The sequence below is a fragment of the Trachypithecus francoisi genome, unplaced genomic scaffold, assembly GCF_009764315.1.
Source record: "Trachypithecus francoisi isolate TF-2019V2 unplaced genomic scaffold, Tfra_2.0 Lachesis_group11, whole genome shotgun sequence".
Lineage (NCBI taxonomy): Eukaryota > Metazoa > Chordata > Mammalia > Primates > Cercopithecidae > Trachypithecus > Trachypithecus francoisi.
In genome coordinates, this window is record NW_022681456.1 from 97,418,067 (window position 1) to 97,428,109 (window position 10,043).

The following is a 10,043-nucleotide window of genomic DNA, read 5'->3' on the forward strand; positions in this document are numbered from 1 at the left end:
ATATGTGAAAGAAGCCCCTTGGTGATTTTTATTGCATATTTGTGGTTTTAGAATAAATGTAAACATTGGGAGTTTAAAAATTGTAGCATTAAGTTACTAGGAGAAGCAAAAGGAGCACTGAATAAAAAAAGTAACAGAGGCAAAAAGTATCATAAGAAATGGGAGTGGTTTGTAGATATAGACAAAGTTCAAGACTCTTTCCAATATATATAGTGAAATGATAATCTGGATTCATCTTAATGTCCATGATATGCATTACTGGTTAATGAAGAAACTCTGGAAGCAACAGATTGCTCTGAAGGTAATTTAAATTATCCCAGTAAAGATTAAAGTAAAGGTTTTACTGGTCATTGGCCCGGTGATAAATGGAGCGAGCTGAAGATTGATTGCTGAGCATTCATTGCCAAATTAGAGATGACCACTATTTTTCTCTTGCCCTCCCATAGTTTCTGTTTACATTAAACCAGCTTTTTCTGAAATTCCCTTTTTTATTTATAGGAATCTACATTTTTTTCTCTTCACCTATATCGCTTAGACTGTGAAGGAGGTTTTCAGTAACTATGAATTCTAGGAAATTGTGTAGCTTAGGACAAAAATCATTGGAATTGAACATCAAAACAAATAATAACAAAGAATAATAGAAAAACATTTAAATATTGAATCTATTGGTTACTAGCAGTGTAATCTTAGGTCAGTTACTTAGCTTTTTTGAATATCAGTTTATTTATTTATAGGTTTAAGATAATAATACTTATTTCACATTATTGTTATGAGAATTAAATGAATAAATATATTTGTAGCTAGAAACATTAGCATAATGTCTAACACATAATAGATGCTCAATAAATGATTACTCTAGGTTCATTCATGACTACCGATTATCTGGATCAGGTGTCAGCAATTTTTTTCGACAAAGGAGCAGATATAAAATATTTTAAGCTTTATGATACTGTCTCCATCATAGGCACTAAACTCTGCTGTTACAGGACAAAGGGAACCCTATACAATATGTTAAGGAACGAGCATTGCTGTATTCCATTTATCTTTGTATACAAAAATTGGCAGCAGACTGGATTTGGCCAGTAGGGGCAGTAGTTTGATGACCTCTGGTATAAGTTAAGAAATATTGTGGGGCTTTTTGTTTGTTTACATATTTAGTCATTGGACCTATGTTTTAGGCTTCAGGCTTTGGAAAAATACAGAAAAAGAATCATCCATCCTTTTTCCTCTTAGAAGTCATTTTGCATGTCTAATCAAGATAAAATTTCACTACATTCTTTTCTGTAAATTATGTTTTTAAATACCAAATTCCTTGGTAAAGCTATGATTTTTATTTATTACTTTTTTTTTTTTTTTTTCTGAGATGGAGTTTTGCTCTTATTACCCAGGCTGGAGTACAATGAATGGCATGATCTCAGCTCACTGCAACCTCTGCCTCCCAGGTTCAAGCGATTCTCCTGCCTCAGCCTTCCAAGTAGCTGGGATTACAGTCATGTGCCACCACGCCTGGCTACTTTTGTAATTTTAGGTGAGATGGGGTTTCTCTATGTTGGTCAGGCTTGTCTCAAACTCCCGACCTCAGGTGATCTACCTGTCAGCAATTCTAAAGGTCAAGAGTTTTCAAAGTAATGTAAACCTATTTTTCTTGCCTTAGAAATAGTTATATTTGAGTTGGATTATTCTGTATAGATGTATCAGTGTAAATTCATTGGCAAATGGAAATCTTTGGAGTTGAATGTTATTCTTTGTCCTGTCTTGTGTCTAGCCTTCAACCTAAGCTACGCTGGAGACCTGCTTCATAATAATTTTTAGCTTTTATTTGTTCTTTAGATTAGATAAACTTAGCCTAACTATATTATCATGGAGAAATGTAGAAGTTTAGAAATAATAAGAATTGTATTATATCTCCAGATTCATCACCAACTTAGTGTATTGTATTTAAAAATGAATATTCTAAAACCTACTATTTATGAGATTGCCATTAGCTTTATCTGTTTTCTCTAAACTTGTTATTTTCCAACATGATTAATAGGTACAAAACAATTACAATAAGGAAAAGGATCTAGTATTTGATAGCACAACAGGGTGACTATAGTCAATAATAATTGTATATTTTAAAAAAACTTAGAGTGTAACTGCATTGCTTGTAACTCAAAGGATAAATGCTTGAGGGCATGGATATCCCATTTTCCATGACGTGCTTATTTTGCATTTATACCTGTACTAAAATATCTCATGTACCTCGTAAGTATATACCCCTACTATGTACTCACAAAAATGTTTAAAAGAAAAAATAAATAAATAAATAAATAAATAAATAAAATATGCAAGTCAATCACTGTGATACACCATGTTAACAGAATAAAAGATTAAAAGAAAACTACATAGTCATTTCAACAGATGTAATATAAAGCATTTGACAAAGTTCAATCTACATTCATGAGAAAAATCCTCAAAAACTGGTCTAGAAGAAACTATCCTCAATATAATAAAGGACATTTATTAAAAGCCCATTGTTCACAACATAATCAATGAGAAAAAACTCTTTCCCTAAGATCCAGTGCATAAAAAATCTACTCTTGCCACTTGTTTTTAAAACAGAAATGACCAGAACAATCAGACAAGAAAAAAGACATGCAAGTAAAATAAGAAAAAGTAAAATAATTACTGTTTGCAGATAATGTGATTCTACATTTAGAAAACCCTAAAGATGTCACCAGAAAGCATAGAGCTAATAAAAAATTCAGTAAACTTGTTGTATACAAAAACGAACATGCATAAATCAGTTGAGTTTTTTTGTTCTGCATTTTATTTCCTTTTTTTTTACTTTTTATTTACTTTTTAAAATTTAACTTTTATTTTAAGTTCAGGGATACATGGCAGGTTTCTTATATAGGTCAACTTGTGTCATGAGGGTTTGTCATACAGATTATTTCTTTGCCCAGGTACTAAGCCTAGTAACTATTAGTTATTTTTCCTGATCCTCTCCATCCTCCCACCACTACCATCAAGGAGGCCCCAGTGTATACTATTCCCCTCTCTGTGTCCATGTGTTCTCATCATTTAGTTCTCAGTTATAAGTGAGAACATATGGTATTTAGTTTTCTGTTCCCATGTTAGTTTGCTAAGAATAATGTCCTCCAGCTGCATCCTGCAAAGGATATGATCTCATTCCTTTTTATGGCTACATAGTTTTCCATGGTGTAGATATGGTTTGGCTGTGGACTCACGCAAATCTCATCTTGAATTTTAGCTCCCATAATTCTCATGTGTTGTGAGAAGGACCCTGTGGGAGTTAATTGAATCATGGGGGTGGGTCTTTCTGATGCTGTTTTCATGAAGGTGAATAAGTCTCATGAGATCTGATGGTTTCATAAAGAGGAGTTCCCCTGCACAAGCTCTCTCTTTTCACCTGCTGTCATCCATGTAAGATGTGACTTGCTCCTTCTTCCCGTCCACCATGATTTTGAGGTCTCCCCAACCATGTGGAACTGTAAGTCCATTAAACCTCTTTCTTTTGTAAATTGCTCAGTCTCGGATATGTCTTTATCAGCAGCATGGAAACAGATTAATACAGTATATATGTACCACATTTTCTTTATCCAGTCTAGCAAATTCTGGGTCTTTGCTATTGTGAATAGTGCTGCAATCAATGTGTGTGTGTGTATGTATGTGTGTGTGTGTCTTTATGATAGAATGATTTGTATTCTTTGGAGCATATACCCAGTAATAGAATTGCTGGGTTGAATGGTATTTCTGTTTCTAGGTTTTTGAGGAATCACCACACTGTCTTCCACAATGGTTAAACTAATTTACATTCCCATCAATGGCATATAAGAGTTCCTTTCTCTCCACAACCTCACAAGTATCTGTTATTTTTTGACTCCTTAATAGCCATTCTGACTGGAGTGAGATGTTATCTCATTGTGATTTTGATTTGCATTTCTCCAGTGATCAGTGATGTTGAGCGTTTTTTCATATGATTGTTGAATGTATGTAAGCATTCTTTTGAGAAGTGTCTATTCATATCCTTTGCCCACTTTTTAATAGGTTGTTTGTTTTTTTCTTGTAAATTTAAGTTCCTCATAGATGCTGGATATTAGACGTTTGTCAGATGCATAGTTTGCCAAAATTCTTCTACTCTGTAGATTGTTCACTCTGTTGATAGTTTCCTTTACTGTGCAGAAACTCTTTAGTTTAATTATATATCATCTGTCAAGTTTTGCTTTTGTTTCAGGTGCTTTTGGCGTCTTCATCATGAAACTTTTGCCCATTTCTAGGTCCACAATGCTTTGCTTAACTTGTCTTCCAGGGTTTTTATAGTTTCAGATTTTACATTTAAGTCTTTAGTCCATCTCATGTTAATTTTTTTATATGGCATAAGGAAGGGGTCCAGTTTCAGTCTTCTGCATATGGCTAGCCAGTTATCGCAGCAGCATTTATTGAATAGGGAATCTTTTCCCCATTGCTTGTTTTTGTAAGGTTTGTCAAAGATTATCATGGGAAATGCAAATGAAAACCACGGGATGTCAGTCGACACCTGTCAGGATGGCTACTAATAAAAAGCAAATGATTCCAAGTGTTGGTGAAGGTGTGGAGAAAAGGGCCCCTTTGTTGGTGGGAAAGTAAGTTGGTACTGCCATTATAGAAAACAGTATCAAGTTTCCTCAAAGACTAAAAACAGAACTACAGATGATTAAGCACTCCCACTTCTGGGCATATACATGAAGTCAATGAAATCACTACCTCAGAAAGATAGCTGTTCTTCCATGTCCATCACACCATTATTCATAATAGCCAAGATATGCAAACAACCCAAATATCTGTGCATGTATGGATGAATGAATAAAAAGTTACGTATACACACACACACACACACACACACACACACACAGTAATATTATTTAGCCTTTCAAAAGAAGGGGGTCCTTCCATTTGCCACAACATGGATGAACCTGGAGAATCATATGCTAAGTGAAACAAGACATGCATAGAAAAACAAATGCTACATGGTCTCATTGATATGCAGAATCAAAAAGTGTTGCAACTGGTGCTCTCTCACCTGTGCTGAATAAGGAGAAACTCAGATTTAACTCCAATAAGAAAACTATAGTCACAGGGCTGATGGACCCTCTTGATGCTGTTCAGGTGTGGGGACAATAAGAGCGATAATAGCTGAATTAAGAGAATTAGTGTCTCAGGTAACCTTAATTCCCACCACTGAGGCTCGCAAAGACACTGGTGTTTCTGGTGGATGAAGAACATGTCAGTTTACGTGGTTCGGGTTACACCATCTTGAAGGCATCCCTACAAAGCTGCACATTAGAGTTTGAGGCTTAGGAGGAGAAGTCTGTGGGTGGAGGGCCAGATAATACACTATGGATAAGTGTAGGGCAGGGACGTGCCTGTGCAGAAGGTTGTGCCCCTCATTTCACCTCACCCATGCAGTGCCCTGAGAACAACAAATGTCCCTCCCAACAGAGCCAGCATCTGGTCCCCAGCAGCAGAGAGGGCTAATAATAATTAAAGGTGCTTTGTTTGTTTGCTTTTTTGCTTTTGTTTTTTGGGCAGCAAAAACTTGGAGTCCCACAAATGTTCCACATTAAAGTTCTGACATCATATTGACTGTCTTCTACATCTCCTGTTCCCAGATGGTTGCTAAGAGTAGGGGCAGCTCAAGAGATCGGGAAAACAGAGGATGAAAGGTAACTTTCCCCCACCCACACTTCTAGGCCTCAGGCCAATGAAGGCCCTTCACAAAACTCTGCCTGAGTTTGGATAACAGGGCTTTGACTTAGACTCTGAGCTGAATCATGAGTGGAATGGAACCTTTACCCTAAACCAAACTGCTTTATTCCAGAGGAAACTAAAATATTTCTGGATAGAACTGTATTCATTCATTTTCAGGCTTACTCCAAATCTACCAGTCATGTTAAGTCCACCAACACCCTACCAATAACATTATCAGAGACAGGGGCTTAAATTAAAAAAAAAAAAAAAAAAAAACTATTGATTAGCAAATATGTAGAAAATATTCCAGATATGTACACTACAATATTGTCTGCTCATTACACAAATAATTTCATTCTTAAGCAAATTCCTAGTCCTATGATATTCAAGTACAGATATTCCAAAGGCATTTGGACAAACATAATCCAAAGGAAACATACAAATGAGAGAGAGCTCTAGGTACACAGATCATGTCAGACTGGGCTGTCTGCGTGTGTGTGTAAAAATGCAGTGGGTGTGGCATGACTGATTGCAGTCAGAGAGCAGAGAACAAAGGGTCAAAACGAGCATAAGTGAGACAAATAAATACTAAGCCATTCAGGGGGTCATTGGGTCAGCTACATAACCTGAATTCCTGTCCAGCTAAACTCTCCTCAGTCTTCTCCCCATGCAACAGACACATAATCGTGCATCTAATTCCAAAGCAGGAACAGTCTTAAGAATTAATATGGAAAATTTTCACCTTCAGATTTGTGGTCATAAATTCACACAAGATATGATCAGGATGTTTATAAAGTACATATTACTCTGGTTCATTATATAAATATTAAGTACATCTTTAAATTTCACCTTAGTGCTTAATTTTCCAGACTGTCAGGTATTTATACTAGGACTTGATTTTTAAGCAGTTGTTGTTTTCTTATTCTAAATGTAAATATATATATGTATATATATATAAATTTATTTATCTTTATTCACAGAGGCATCACCATGATGTTCCTTTTCCAAACCTCTACAACCTTATACCTGAAAAAGGACTTATACTTTCAAATGATAGTTTCTTGAGGGTTCTGGAGCAGCAGAATCTCCTGCTCTAGAATTCTAATTTGGTAGATTTTAGGCCAGAGCTGGGAATATATGTTTTTCAGAGAGTCACCCAGAGAAATCTGAAAACTAAACTCATGTGACTGAGCTAAATGTTAGGTCAAACTATTATAAAGTTGACACTTTGTACATAAAATATTGTCAAGTTTTAACAATTTGATATGGTTCAAATTATTAAGAGTAGAAAAAATGCCAACTTTGGGTCCTCAAACTTGCGTCTAATGCTTAAAATTTCTGATTCAGCAGGTATAGGATGGTGAGTGGACATTCCATATTTGATAAGCTATTCATTGTTTAGAGACCATTGAGTGTGACCCTGATTTGGCTCCAGATTGATTTTCTGTTATTCATATATAATTATGTATTATTTTGTTTGCCTGTTAAGGAATTTTGGAAAGCCAAAATTCAAAAATAAAATGAAATAAAACTTTTCCAGAAACATCTATTATTATTATCTTTCTTTTTAATCTAAGAAGTTGCATTTCACTACCCTGTTCCTGTCAGCTTATTCAATGGAAAGCAAAGATTTCTTTCTGACATTTCTCTTGGGAGAGGAGGTGAAGCAGGTGAAAGTCACAGCACAGAAAACTAATATACTCTTCTTGCATCAGTGAAATGAAGAAGAGCACCTGTCTGCAAACAATGAGAAACTCAAAATGAGTAGTCATACACCTACCAGCCAGAGATCTATCTTAAAGACAGAAGAGTTGTGTTCAAATGACGATGTGCCAATCTTTTCAGCTAGACTTGTGTGCCTTCATATGATTGAAACCGTCATTTTAAAGTGCATAGAATAAGACAGGTACTGAGTTAATTACACAGAAGGAAAAAAAAAGAAGAAAATATGTGTTATTGTCATGCATACTAATAAAATAAGTTGTAGCTGAATAAAATATACACTGCAGGAATAAGGGAAGTAAATTGTTTTAGAACTTTCATCACCAAATCATAGTAATAGAGTCTTATAGGACCTTATACGAAAGGGAAGATGAAGAGTAGCATTTAATAAATTTCTACTATATCATCTAATGTTCTACATATATTTAATCTTCCTGATAACTCTTGAAGACTTAGGTGTATTATTCCTTTTCTTCAGTTGGAGAATCTGAAACTTACAGGCATTAAATAACATGTCCAAATTACACAGCATATAAGTGGCAGAACTGAACTCTGAAATGACAAATGGTGATGGGGTCAGTGCTTGAGCACTGTTAACTTAGAACCATATTATTCCTGGTTACTCAAGGAATTCAAAAAGGAACTTTATTTGCATCATGTTTGTAATATGTACAGTTAGAAATGCAGAGTGAATGTTTAGGTTTCTCATTACTTCTTTATAGCTAAATTTTATCTTCAGTTAATTTTATAAGAATATGTGAATGCATTAGATAGATTTGACTTTAAACTTGCCATTTCGGAGCACAAGTAGCAGTCAAATTTTCTTAAAAAACAAAAGTTACATTTCTGTGCATTTTACCAAAATTCATTATCCTCTTATTTTACAGCCCACCTCTAGTTGGTACTTCCCAGCTGCCCTTGCAGTTAGGTGTGGTCATGTGACTGAATTCTAGCCAATGACATGTTAGGAGACAAAATGTGTCTTCCCCAGGCAAAGACTGTAAAACCCCTCAGTGCTCTCTTTCCTTTTCTAGCAAATGAGATGATAATGAGGTGGAAGGGAATAGTGAAACCACAAGATGTAAAGAGTCTGGTCTCTGAATCCCTGACCAAGAGCATGTGCTTTGAATTCTTGCATGGGGGACAAACAAACTTATATTTCATTTGAGCCACAGAACAACGTTCAGTAACAAAATGTTAGATGATTTTGGATTAAAACAAAATTAAATTTGGTTTTAGTGCAACCTACCTAGTTCAAGACTGTGGCAGATAAATTGACTTCTCAGAGTAAATTTCCTCTGTAAAACAGAAATAATTTTTTTTTTTTTTTTTTTTTTGAGGCGGAGTCTTGCTCTGTCGCCCAGGCTGGAGTGCAGTGGCCGGATCTCAGCTCACTGCAAGCTCCGCCTCCCAGGTTCCCGCCATTCTCCTGCCTCAGCCTCCCAAGTAACTGGGACTACAGGCGCCCGCCACTCGCCCGGCTAGTTTTTTGTATTTTTAGTAGAGACGGGGTTTCACCGTGTTCGCCAGGATGGTCTTGAACTCCTGACCTTGTGATCCGCCCGTCTCGGCCTCCCAAAGTGCTGGGATTACAGGCTTGAGCCACCGCGCCCGGCAATATTTTTTATTAGAAGGAATTATTGTAAACAAAAAGTTAAGTAATAGATGTGAAGCCACTTTATAATCACTAAGCAAATGGGTAACTTGAAGGAAATAATTTTCAAAGGTATGCTTCATTCTCATACTTTAGGAAAATGTTCCTTTCTTTTCTCGGAAAAGCTTTATTAAAATACAATTTATATACCATAAAATGTATGCATTATAAATGTACAATTCAATGAGTTGTAATACATTTTATAAGTTTTACAAACACTACCATAATTTTACAACTTTTGTATCACCCAAGAATGAAATCTCATGTTTGTTTAAAGTCACTCCCCATTCTACCTCCCAGTCCTAGACAATTACTAATCCACCATCTCAATATATAGATTTGGCATTTTGTGGACATTTCATATGAATGGAATCGTTCAATATATGTTCGTTTGTGTCTGGCTTCTTTCACTAAGCGTAATATTTTTGAGGTTCATTCATGTTACAGTATGCATCTGTATTTGTTTCTGCTTATTGCTAAATAGTATTCCACTGTATAGGTATGTCAAATATTGCTTATCCATTTACCAGTTAGTGAAATTAGATTGTTTCAAATTTTTAGCAATTTTTGAATGATGCTGTTGTGACTATTCTCATGTATTTATTTGATACTTAGGAGTAGAATTGCTGAGTCAAACGGTAACAACAATTAAACATCTTAAGAAACTGTCAAAAAACTACTTTTCAAAGTGGATTACCATTTTACATTCACATTTGCAAGGTATGAGAGTTTCAATTTTCCCATATGCTTGCCAACATTTGTTATTGTTTGTTTTTTTGATTATAGACATCAGAGTGGGTGAAAAATAGTTTCCTAATATGGGATTGATTTAAATTTCCTGGATAGATAATGATGTTGAACATCTTTTCATATCCTTAGTAGTCATTTTGTGTTGTCTTTGGAGGGTATGTATTTAAATCCTTTGCCCATTTTTTAA